The following is a 13,795-nucleotide window of genomic DNA, read 5'->3' on the forward strand; positions in this document are numbered from 1 at the left end:
ACTTAGTATTGTGGGCAAACACGTGCTTGCCATACCTATGAACTAGCCTGGGGAAGGTGCCTCCAGATTTGGTGTAGCCGGGGAGAACATCATCAAGAACTTTCTTGATATTTGTGTAGTCCATCTTGGAGTCACGGTTCGGGTCGAAATACGTGGCCATGAATATTTCGGGCTTAAGAGGATGAGTGTGCAATGTGTGTCACTGCACAGAACACGGAATGTTAGAAAAAAAGAACGATCGAAATCTAAGAAATCATATGTTACGGGGCGGTTAAGGGATGACTTTCTCAGGAAAGTAAGCCACGAGGAAGTTATCCTTATCTGGGTTTGTCAGAATGACGCCTTCGAGGTGTGAACTCGCAACTTGGCGGTCCCCAGCGCTGCCCAAGAGCTTGGCACGCATGTAGAAGGGGTCGACTATAACGATGTCCGGGGTCTTGTCTCTACTGATCCGCATCTCCATACTCAGCAAAAATAGCCGAATGAAGGTGTAGTGCAGCGGATGAAGGTTAAACATAGCAAAGATGTCATCAAACCGCAGGACGATCGTACCCCCGACGGCGCCATCCACAAAGCCCTTGCCCTCTGGCACCTTGGCCACGAAAACCGGGTATGCCACATCATTCTCTCTGAGACGCCGCTTCTCCAAAGAAAGAACACTGTCATGCAGACTCCGCATAGCACCGGTTGCAGCATTGAGCATATTTGTCGGTAGCATCGCCCTACCTGCCACATGCACCCTCCTCGAGATATCCTTAGGTGAAGGTGGCCCGTCCTGAGCACGGATCGTACTTGGTGCCGGCTGGCTCGCACCCTTGTTACTCTTTCTTTTCCGTCCCTTCTTCTTCTGTTGTAATGGGACCGAGTTCTGCTCACAGACCGCCTACTTGAGTGTGTTGGAGCTGATAATATTTGGCACGTCGGCTATCTGAGGCTCAGTGAAGTCGGCAGCTGGAGGCGTCTCCTGAGAACTGAATGCCAGACGACGCCTATTGCAACTGGGTTTCTCCGTCGTACCAGCTAGACCGCGGTCGTCTTGGTTGGGTTCTTGAGAAAGAGGCCCGCAGAATTCGTCATCGTACCCATGTTCAGCAAAGAAATTATCGACGTTGCTAAATGTACGGCCGTCGCCGTTGTCGTCGTCGTCCAGATCCTGTGCCATATGCATGTTCGGATCCTGTGCCATAGGGATGTCCGGCATGTCCGGTAGCGTTGCGGCGGTCTTGCCATGGATTGGTGCCGGCACGACTAGCGGTGTTGTCTTTGGGGTGGTGTCCCCCGCCCCCAAACGAATCTGGCTCTTTGGCCAAAGCAGGGGCCAGCTTAGGCAGGTGCTGAGGGTCATCAGATCATCTTTGTCGGCCCCGGTGGGTTGAATCGGAGGTAACAACTCGTCGCAGCTTGGCAGCACCCGAACCAGTTGAACCCTATACAGGGTGGGTGGCATCAGTTTACCGTGGAACACGGGGTTGCCCGGTTGAACGATTTTGCCCTTGGCGACATCGACCAACTCGTCGTTCACAAAGTCCAGGAGAGTGCACGGGACGTCGGCGGCACCCTGTGAAAACATGTAGGGCGTCAGGGATGCCCAGTCAAAGGTAAGGAGATGAAGTCCTCGGCCGAGAGGCTTAATTAGTTACCGTGATGATGGCGTCGAGCTCGACTAATGTCGAGGCACCGCCTACGGTGGGCGTGCAACTGACAGAGGGGCCGCTTGCTGGCAAGGTGCCGGCCGGCGTACACCCGGGTGCATTAAGCTCCAATGCCGGCGTCGGAGACACCAATACCACCGCCGCCGGAGACACCAATACCGCCGCCGCCGGAGACACCAATGGCGCCGCCTGCGCGTTGTGCGAGTTGCTGGCCGTGAAGCTGGGAATCGGGGGCGGCCCCTGTTGGCCACCCGCAATCCACGTCATTATCCCATGAATCAAGGTAGGCATAATGCCGGTGAGCGTCGATCCCAGTTGTTGTTGCACTTGCTCTTGGACCATCTCCGGAATCGCGCCACTTGCGCCTTGAGTGCTTCAACCTCGCGCGACTGGCTTTCCGAGCTGGTCTTTTTCTCCTTTCACCCACCAGTGGTATAGTATGACGACCATTTTGTGGACAAGCCTTTGCCGGCCACATGACCAGCTGACGTCGGCTTACTGAGCTTATCCTTGTTTTTCATTACGTTCAACGCCCTATTGAAAGGGGTGTCGAAAGGGGAGTTCTGAGACGACCCCGCGCTACTGCTTTCTTTGTCCTGCGGAAGGAACGTGAACCATTTAGAAATATTGGGGATTAATTAGAATGCAACCATATGGAGCTAATTACGCGGGGGTGTATTCCTTACCAGAACAAGCACAAGGGCCTTGGTCTTCGGATCCGTGGTAAGCTCCTTTGTTACCGGGTCCTCCTTGTACCGGGCCCTGAGAAAGTTCCTGGTCTGCTTGTCACGGTATTTATCGAAGCGGGGCGGTAGTCCTTGCTTAGCACGCTCCGCGTCCTCCTTGTCCCATATAGGCTCCGCCACTCTGTAACCGCCAGGACCGAGTTGGTGGACCCCTAAGTTCAACTGCCGCATTTCTTTCCCCCACTGACTTGATTCGGAGGTTGCGGGGCTCTTGCACTTGATCTTGAACTCCTTGTAGTCATCTTCGCTCATCAACGGATATTTCGCCTTGATCTTCTCATAACTATCACCTTTTTCAATCATTGCCTTCACCGTGCTTTTCCAAGTAGACAGGGTTGTGCTCATGCTCGTGAGGGCGGCACTGTTCACTTTATTCCCTGAGAGGCATGTGTTTGCAAACTCAGCGGGGAACTTGTATCGTTCGTGCAGCTTCGTGAAGAGGAGGCTGCACAAATTCCCTCGGTCCTTATGCCTTAGGTTCTCGGTGTTGATCGAGACGGTGCTCCAGAGAATGCACCCGAGCTGAACCGAGTACCCCTTAACTATGTGTTTGGGCGCCGTCGGATGCCCTTCGGAGTTCACTTCACTAAATTCCTCACTCACGGTGCCGAGCACGCTCGGGCGTCGGTCCTTCCGTTGCCTCTTCGGTTGGCTGCCATCTGTGCGTGCGCCGCCATCATCAGTGGTGGCATCCGCGGCGCCATCATCAGTGGTGTCATCCCCGACGCCACTAGGGGTTGTGTAGTCAGGATCGGTGTCTTCCACGGCGTCCTCATAGCGGTGAGGTTCTTCCTACAATGCCTGGGACAACTCCCAGAATTGCTTGCCGCCCGAACCGCCGGCCTCATCGTTGTGGGCCATGTTTCGCTCTAAATAGGAAAAAAGTTTGGTCAAAAAGTTGGTTATTGTCAAGGAACAAGATCATGGTCTCATCATTTAGGGTTTGTTGACACCGAGGCATCCTAAAAGCTAAGCTTTTATCATTTAGGGTTTGTCGACGCCGAGGCACCCCAAAAGCCTAAAGGGTACATCATTTAGGTTCTCATCGACACCGAGGCACCCTATAGAAGCCAAGTTAAGTTTTCATCATTTAGGGTTTATCGATGCTGAGGCACCCTAGGTTGGGCCTAATCACTTGGCACTAATCACTTGGCTCTGTTGCCACCTATGTTGGGTTTATCATCTAGGGTTTATCGATGCTAAGGAGAATTCTAAGTTGGGCCTAATCACTTGGCTCTATTGCCACCTATGGTTTAATGCAACAAGAATGGCGGGGCAGTTGATCCTACTTAACTAAGTACTAAGATACCCCGGCCCATGCATTAGTCGCAAGTACCCCATATGTCCTATTTTTAGCAAAGTCATGCTAAAATTCACGGAAAATTTCGGCATGAGCTTTGCTGAAAATAGGACATATGGAGTACCCGAATTTGCCGGAACGGAAGTTAATCGACATTCCGGCAAACTCAAGGGCCTCTCGGGGTACATGCAAATTCATCACGACACAATGGTCGGAGACAAAACCCAGCAAACTAGCAAGATGATCATCATCTTTGCAAGTCACTACTTGTCAAATACAGAAGAAGGAAAAATTTATTTGTGACATAGTTGGCCCATACAGAAGAAGCAACACCCTGCACTAGCCTAAAAACAAGTGAAGTTTCACCCATATAAGAACAACTTTATAAAATCAGAGAAGTTGCTATGTTTTTTCTACTGCTAGGAAAAACATCACTCATTGGAAATGAAAATCTCAGTACTAGCATTTTGAACTTTGAAATGAAATACAGTAGTAGTATTAGTAGTATATGGAGTAGTATCTTGTCTAGTAGTAGTATTAGTTGTATATAGAGTAGCAAGTTTTGCCTTAGAGACCGCAAAAGCTATGTTTGTTCTCAATTCAGATAGCTAAGTGGAAAACCACGTAAAGTTCTGTTTTAATACTCTATTTCTCAATGCATGCAATTGGTTTCATCTGGACTACATCATAGAACCACCAATAAAGGACACTAAAAAAATATATAGAGAAGCCTACGGTTCCTATCCTTGAGTAGCATGATTAGAGATGAGTAGATCTCCTAAAGGTGTCCTAAGCACCTGCTGTTACTCTTGGAAGCAATGCAAACATGTAAAAGTTATTACTGTTGACAATACTACTCAAATATCCAACTATCAGGACACAAGGCATGATAATCCATCTAATCTAATGAAATCTGAACTCAACCTGCTCATGGTTCATGCCCTCAGACACATCAGCACCTCAAGAATGCCATGACAAAAATGAAAAGGACCAAGACAATCACCACACAAGCTCACATGACCCTCAACAAACTATTAAAATCTAAACTTTTTCAGTTAACAGAACCTAAACCTGACAATGTTCAGTTAACAAAAAGGGGGGGACAGGAACAGGTGCAGCTCACTGAGAGGAAGACGATGGCGAGCTCGTGCAGGGCCGGGGTTGACAAGGTGACGCGGATCGACGGTGAGGCCGCGGTGGCCGGAGGTGGAAGAAGGCGCAGACGCCATAGACGGTGGAGGCGTCGGTGTCGTAGAGGCGCCGGAGACCTTCCCCTGCGAGACAGAGAAGGGGCCATCAGCCCCGGCGTAGGCGGGGGGCAAGGGGAGGAGGAGGAGGAGGAAGGGGAGGAGGAGGGTCGGGGGGGTGTACGGTGTTGCGTCGCTGCTCGGCGCCGACGGCGAGGAGGAAGGCGAAGACGTTGAGGGTCGGGGCGGCGGGGGTGGGGGCACGGGGGCGGCGGGGGTGGAGTCCGGCGGGGGTGGGGGCGCGGGGGCGGCGGGGGCGGCGGGGGTGGGGGGCGCGGGGGCGCGGGGGCGGCGGGGGTGGAGTCCGGCGAGGGTAGGGGCGGTGGCATTGTGGGTCTGGCGAGGGAGAGAGGGACGAAAGGGGATCTGGTGAGGGAGAGGGAGGACTTAGCTATAAGGGGGAAGCTTACTAATGGCGCACCACCCGTTGGTGCGCCATTAGAAATCGTTTTTTTAGATAGCAATGGCGCACCCACCGCAGGTGCGCCATTAGAATTTTTTTTAGATAGCAATGGCGCACCACCAGGCCGGTGCGCCATTAGTATATTTTTTATTATTTTTTAATAAATGAATATGAATATGAAACAGTAATATTTTTTTATAAAAACAGTAATAATTGTTGTTTAACAACAATTGTAGTCTAGAATTTTTTATTATTATTTTTTAGAAAATGAATATGAATATTAAATAGTAATATTTTTTATAAAAACAGTAATAATTTTTTTAAAAATATCATCAAATTTGTTATTTGAAAATATCATCGGCGGCGGCGGTGGAGCGGGGGAGGGTGTGGGGGGTGCTCGTTGGCAGCGGTGGAGCGGGGGAGGGTGCGGGGGGTGCTCGTCAGCGGCGGTGGAGCGGGGGAGGGTGCAGGGGGTGCTCATCTGCGGCGGTGGAGTGGGGGAGGGTGCGGGGGGTGCTCGTCGGCGGCGGTGGAGCTAGGGGGAGGGTGCGGGTGGAATCGAGATTGAGATGGAGGGGGATCAAGATCGAGTGTCCTCATGAATTCAAAAAGTGCCAATGAAATTTAAAAATATTCATGATATCAAAAAGTGCCCATGAAATACAATCGAGAAATGAAGACTACCATTTAAAAACAATCGATCTTAGCTAGCTATCTGTTCACAATCTTCTTCCCCTTCTTTTTCGCAAATGGAGTTCTTCTGTGGAACGAACGTCCTTTAGGTAGGGTGGTCCTGCTTCTTCTTGTGGTGTATGCTGCTACTTCATCGTCGTCGTCATGTTCGATCTTCGGGTCGCCGTACTTGTCGAAGTCTTGCTCATTGGCTACTCCATCCATTCCGATGATCTTCCTTTTGCCTCTCCTCACGACAACACGACTGAGCTTTGACGGCTTGGTAATGAAGAAGCATTGGTCCACTTGGGAAGCCAGTACCCATGGCTCATTTTTCGCGGTGACGTTTGCGCCCGCGGTCTTGGATTTGGCTTTGGGTATAACCATGGTGGTGAAATACCGATCTTCTTTTAGGACGCTCTTGGCCCATCTGACACGGAACATCGGGACCTTTTCTCCAGCGTAGCTCAGCTCCCAGATCTCCTCGATCCTTCCATAGTATATGTCCTTGTCGTTACCGGTGTACGATTCCATCGTTACCCCGGAGTTCTGATAACCATCACTCTTCATGTCCTTGTCCTCGGTGTAGATTGTGTAGCCGTTGATATCGTACGCATCATAGGTCATCAGGTTGTGCTCGGCGCACTGTGACAAGGCGAATATGAGTTGTTCTTCCGCGGAAGAATCCTCATGTAAAGGGTATGACAGAAGCTTCTGCTTGAACCAACGCATGAAACATGAGTTGTGCTCTTTGATTATATCTCCGTCCGTCCTCTGTTGGCCACGGTCATTGTACGTCTTCTCAATAAACGTTTTGTGCTCTACCACCCAAGGATCGACCATGTCTATGTGTTGTAGCGTGACTAGGTTTGCTCTTTCAAAGTTGGCGAGTCGACCCTCGAAGTCGACATGCATTTCGCAGCGACCCTCACGGTGACCCCATCCAGCGAGCTTGCCGAGGTGCCTGTTGACGGGCAGACCAACGGGGTTCTCGATGCCTAGATAATTAATGTAGTAGGAGATGCACTCTTCGGTCAGAAAGCCCCTGGCTATACTTCCCTCTAGACGTGACATGTTGCGAACGTATCCTTTGATGACACCATTCATCCTTTCGAACAGCATCATGCTGTGCAGGAACGTCGGCCCGAGTTGGATGATATCCTCCACGATATGGACCAGCAGATGCACCATAACATCGAAGAATGCGGGCGGGAAGTACATCTAAAGCTCGCATAGTATCACCACGATCTCTTCCTGTAGCCTTCTGAGTTGCCTCACGCCAACCGACTTCCGAGAGATGACGTCGAAAAAGTTGCATAGGCCAAATAGCGTTTCACGGACGTGCGCGTCCATGATCCCACGGATTGCAATTGGAAGTATCTTCATCATCAGCACGTGACAGTCGTGAGACTTCATCCCGCTGAACTTCTGCTTCGCTGGGTCTAGGTATCTGCTTATCTTCCCCGCGTAACCGTAAGGAAGTTTTAGTCCTACGAGGCAGGTGAAAAACTGCTCGATCTCCTCCTGACTTAGAGTGAAGCACGCGGGAGGGTAGTCATTTCTGGTCTTCTTGGCCTTTTTGCCTTTGTGACGACTTTCTGTGTCCTGCTTCGCCTCATCATCGTCATCATCATCATTAGCGTGAAGCTCCTGCCTGATGCCCATTGATTTCAAGTCTGCCCTTGCTTTCGGCCCATCTTTGGTTCTCTCTGGCATGTTGAGCAGGGTACCAAGCAGTCTCTCGCACACGTTCTTCGTGATATGCATGGCATCAAGGCTGTGAGGCACACGGTGGATCTTCCAGTACGGCAAGTCCTAGAAAACAGACCTCGTTTTCCATACCTTCAGCAGCGGCTCTGGCGTCTTTCACTTCTTTCGCGGCTCTGGCGCCTTTTGCTTCTTTCCTGGCAGTGGGCAATCTTTCCAATTTTTCAACAGCCCGTCTATTTCCTCGCCGCTCCTCATACGCGGGCGTCTTCGGGGTTCGGTTTCACCATCGAATAGATCCTTGCGTTTCCTCCATGGGTCATCGTCGCGAAGCCACCTTCGATGTCCCATGAACACGGTTTTCGAAGACCCGGGATCTCTATCTAACTGGTGATACGTTGTGTCATCCATGCACCTAACGCATCCAGAAACTCCGTGGACCACCTGCCCCGCGAGATATCCGTAACTGAGATAGTCGTGCACCATCGTGAGTAGTGCGGCTCTCATAGGGAAATATTCTTTCTCTGCGGCGTCCCACGTATTGGCTGGAGTTCTCCACAGCGTGTCTAACTCCTCTTTCAGCAGCCCCAGATACAGATTGATGTCGTCCCCTGGTTGTTTCGGCCCTTCAATTAGCATACTCATATGAATGTACTTCCTCTTCATGCACAACCAGGGGGAAGGTTGTACATCCACACAAACACAAGCCAGGTGTTATGTGTGCTTCTCTGGCTACCAAACGGATTGACTCCATCGGTGCTCGCGCCCAGCATGATGTTCTTTGGATCCTTACCAAATTTTGGGTGTTCGAAGTTCAACGCTTGCCACTGGCTCCCATCCTTAGGGTGACTCAGCATCTTGTCTTTTTTATTTATCTCCGGATCATTTGCGTCATCTTCTCGCTTCTTCTCCTCCCTATCCGCGTGCCAACGCAGGAGCTTTGCTACCTTAGGGTCCGCGAAATACCGCTGCGAACGAGGAATGATCGGAAAGTACCACACCACTTTTCGAGGAGCTTTCTTCCTCTTCTTGTATCGAGTGACGCCGCACACCGGACATATGATAGACTCCGTGTGCTCGTCCCGATAAATGATGCAATTGTTCATGCACACATGGTATTTCACATGCGGTAAATCCAGAGGACACACGACTTTCTTCGCCTCCTCGAAACTGGTCGGGCACTTGTTCCCTTTGGGAAGACGTTCTTGCCAGAATGACATGTTCTCGTCGAAGCATGCGTCGGTCATTTTGTGTTTTACCTTCATCTCCAAAGCCATGAGCGTTACTTTCAGGTGGGTATCCTCGGGTCTGCATCCTTCATACAATGGAGTAACCGCGTCTATCTTCAGTTGATCCAGCTTGGCTTTCCCTCGGGCGGCAGCTCTTGCGTTATCCGTCTGCTTGAGAAGCAGCTCTTGAATATGAGGGTCCTGCACCCAGCCCATCGATGGTCCATCGTTGTCTGCTCCACCGGCATCTTCATCTTCATGATCATGCCCTTCGTCTACTCCGGCATCTTCCTCGTCATCCTGTCCAGCATCTTCTACATGATGACTGTGTACAACATCACCGTCGTGATCATGTACAGGAGATTCTTCGTCTTCTCGCCCGCCCGAGCCGCGGTGGTTGTCTTGCTGCCCTTCCTCATTTCTTGCCCGGCCCCCATGGACAACTTCATAGTCATCTTCATCACCTTGCCACCGATAGCCATCAATGAAACCACGCAAGACAGGTGGTCCCGCACCTGCCCGGAATCCGGGTCCGCAATAAGGCGCTTCAGCTTACATCTTCGACACGGACATCTTATATCCGTCTCATTCTTTTGAAGCATCTCGGCCTTCGCGGAGCTCAAAAACCTATTCACGATGTCTTCGGTCATCGTGTGGACCATGGTCGCCTGCGGGGTAGAGCAAAATGATATTTTAGAACCAAGAAAAAAATTGGCATGACTTTCCCTAAAAATAGGACCAAAAAGAATGCATAGTGCCAAAATTCTCGCCGAAACGGAAATGAATCAACATTCCGGGAAAATATTGGCAACTATCGCATTTCAAATATCGGTACCTGCAAACACAAACATATATGCAACACCACAAACATATGCAACACCACAAACATAGATCTAGCTAGGCCACAAAAAGTGCATGTGCACGTTGTTGGAGCGAGCTAGGGAGAAAAAAAGTAGATCTACAACATGAAGATAGCTTTCCCCTTAGTTACCTATCAAAAAAGGTAATTTCACCACTTAATTTTGATGAATCTATGGTGCAAATGAGGTGAGGAGGAGGATGCAGCCGACAAGCTTGGAGAAGGAGGTGGAGGGAATGAAGTGGGGAAAGTGAGTGTGTAGGTGTGGCTGTCCAAAATATCTAGCTGGTCCCAGGTTACTAATGGCGCACCACACAGCCATGCGCCATTAGTAACCCAACATACTAATGGCGCACCTCCTGGCCGTGCGCCATTAGTAGTTTTGCAAAAAAGTAATATATATATATATATATATATATATATATATACTAATGGCGCACTTTGCAACGGAAACTGGTAATGGCGCACTATGCCACGGTGCGCCATTAGTAGTTTTGCAAAAAAAAGAATTAAAAAAATACAGTAGTGGCGCACTCTGCGGCTGGTGCGCCATTACTAGTTAGAACTACTAATGGCGCACATTGCCTGGATGCGCCATTAGTATGTTTGGAAAAATGAAAAAAAATTGTTACTAGTGGCGCACCTTGTGCCTGGTGCGCCAATAGTGTCTTCCACACTAATGGCGCATCACCACATGGTGTGCCATTAGTATATAGTAGTGGTGCACCACTTCTCTAGTGCGCCATTAGTGTCAATTTCATCTATAGCCCTTTTCCTAGTAGTGCTCCTTGTAACATCCCGACGACCCTCAGGTACAGCTTCCTCCGGCCTTGCTCCACTGCCCATCTTCCCACGTTACTGCATGTGGATCTTCTTTAGTTGTTTGCTTAAAACGTATCTTCGCTGGCGTACTTTCCATCTTGCAATCTCATCCTCAAACCATTTTTGATAAACCACCATGCTGCTATATTTCCCTTATTACATGGAATATGCTTCTTTTTTATCGGCGTATGTGTCTTCAACTCATGTTATTCGCCAGTAATTGTTTCCTTTCTACCTCTTTTTTGCAAACAGGGCTAGCCATTTCACCTTGTTGTTATTGCGACCTTTTGGTGAACTGCACAAATCACTTTTTTTCTTAAGAGTGTTTTGTGCAGTTCTGCCAAAATGTCACACGGGCAACGTTTTTACATTTATGTGGGACTGCAGAAAGGGAGATTGGTTTTTCTACCCTCCTCATCCAACTCCTGCCTAATCTTCTCCAACAAGTAGTTAGTCCTAAAGAGAGATCGCAGAGGTGATCGGCTTCTATTTGCGTGTGTTATGTTTCGTCATCTAGTTCCACTATTATTGTAATCACATTGACTCACTACAAAAAAAGACACATTCGTGACATTTTGGGTCGAACGAAAAAAAAATTTGTCATACATATGACACTTCCATGACGATAATTGTGACAAAAGACGGTATCATCATAGATGTGGTGGGCTCCTACTTCTATGACAAAAAATCATGACAGAAAATGGGTTTTTCGTCCTGGGCGGGCCGGAGACGCAGCTGCATGACATTCTTTGGGCCGTCCATGACGGAAAAAACCGTGGTAGAAGCGAGGGGGAGGAAAATTTCGGGGAGTTCCCGGTTACGATGGGAGGTCGGGGCCGAGCGATGCGCGTTTCTCTCGTACACGTATGCACGTGTGTGCGAGGCGTTGGCTCTAACTGAACCCGAGTGAGGCTATGGGCTCTAACTGAACCCGAGTGATTACACTGCAGGCTACGCGTTACTGAACCCGAGCGATCGATCGATGGCTGTTAACTAAACCCGATCGAGCGATTCCTTCACTACTGCTGCTAATTGAAGCCAATCGATGCTGCCTCTTGGGTGAATAGTGAGTGCTGCGGGGGGGGGGGGGTTGGATGAACAGTGAGCGCTGGCGTTGCCTCTGGATGAACAGGACCCCGTGGTGTGGTGGAGGGCTGGATGAACAGTAGACGGTGGAGGGGTGCCCGTGGAGGGGTGGTTCAACAGGACCCTGTGGTGTGGAAGGCTGGATGAACAGTAGACGGTGGAGGGGTGCCCGTGGAGGGGTTGTTCAACAGTAGCTGGTGGAGTAGCGCGCGGTGGAGGCTGGATGAACAGGAGCCCGTGGAGGCTGGAGGAGGTCGACGGTAGCCCGTGGAGGCTGGAGGAGGTCGACGGTAGCCCGTGGAGGCTGGAGGAGGTCGACGGTGGAGATGAACAGTATCTCGTGGAGTCCCGTTTTGCAGTACGCCACACCCCTCCCGATGAACAGGACCCCTGTTTCGACCGTAGGAGGTCCGTTTCATCCGTTTTGCGGTACGCCACACCCCTCCCGATCAACAGGACCCCCGTTTCGACCGTAGGAGGTCCGTTTCGTCCGTTTTGCGGTACGCCACACCCCTCCCGATGAACAGGACCCCCGTTTCGATCGTAGGAGGTCCGTTTCCTCCGTTTTGCGGTACGCCACACCCCTCCCAATCAACAGGACCCCCGTTTCGACCGTAGGAGGTCCGTTTCGTCCATTTTGCGGTACGCCACACCCCTCCCGATGAACAGGACCCCTGTTTCGATCGTAGGAGGTCCGTTTCCTCCGTTTTGCGGTATGCCAGACCCCTCCCGATCAACAGGACCCCGTTTCGAATGTAGGAGGTCCGTTTCCTCCATTGTGCGGTACGCCAGGCCTCGTTTCCATCGCCTGTTCCGTCCAAGCCCTCCCGATGAACACGACCACGCATTTCGTTCCGACCCAGCCGGTTGGCTCCCACGCGTTCCGTTGCCTCCCGATGAACACGACGCATTCCGTTGCCTCCCCATGAACACGACGCATTCCGTTGCCTCCCCATGAACACGACGACGACGTTGTTTCTCCGTTCCGACCTAGCCATGTACACGAGCCCTGGCCGTACGTATGCGCGAGTAGGCGTTCGAGACCCCGCCCGTATGTACACATACGTGGCCGTATTTTCTTTCTTGCACCCTGGCCGCTGTACGTACGTGTACATGCTATGTGCGCACCTCTACTACGACACGTACGCGCCTATACTACGACACGTGCGCGCCTCTACATCCACCAGTATATATGTACGTACACGTTCGTGACCAGAATGACAACGCTACGTACGCTTCGACCAGGTGGGTCCCGACTGTCAGGCACTTCCTTGCGTGCAAAGATGTAGCTGGTGGGTCCCAACAGTCAGGGGGGCGAATCATTTTTTTTACCCAGACACACTTCCTTGTGTGCGAAGAGGACTACGAGGGTTCACTGGTTCGGCTGGGGTGTGAGGCTGTTGTCGCCGCAGAATAACAGGGGGCGTGGGTGAGTAGATGGATGGCCTGGCCAGCGATGGGAGTAGTAGGGGGCGGTGAGGCCTCCGCAGCATCACAGCCGGCCACGGGAGGCAGGAGCACCCGGCACGACCGGCGCAGGTTTGGGCGGCTGGACCAAGAAGACCAGAGGTTGAAGAAGCACTACGGTCGTTGGATGAACATCGTATGGTAACAGGAGCTAGAATCGTTCATATTGACTAAGTTGACAAAGCCCTCCGTCCCCGTCAACTTGGTAGGCCCACAAGTCAGCCTCCCACTATGCTGGGTTCCAACTGGCAGGGGGAATATTCATTTTTTGTGCATAATAAGGAGGCACTTCCTTGCGTGCGAAGATAGCTGGTGGGTCGAACATGTCAGCGGGGGGCACTTTATTTTCGTGAAATAAAGAGGCCCTTCTGGTGGGTCCCAGATGTCAGGTGGAGGAATCATTATTTTGCGCGTAATAAGGAGGCATTTCCTTGTGTGCGGTTGTGGACCCAGCTGTCAACCTCTCCACACAGTCTACTTTCGATGGTGTCGTTCGTTGACCAGGTTGACCACGCCGCACCGTGCGCATCCAAGTTGGTGGACAACGGTGAGGCCCCAGATAGCAACGAGCCGGAGATGGGAAGACGCGGGAGTAGATTCGCGGA

Source organism: Triticum urartu, chromosome 3A (genome assembly GCF_056163025.1).
Source record: "Triticum urartu cultivar PI428250 chromosome 3A, HENAU_Tu73, whole genome shotgun sequence".
NCBI lineage: Eukaryota > Viridiplantae > Streptophyta > Magnoliopsida > Poales > Poaceae > Triticum > Triticum urartu.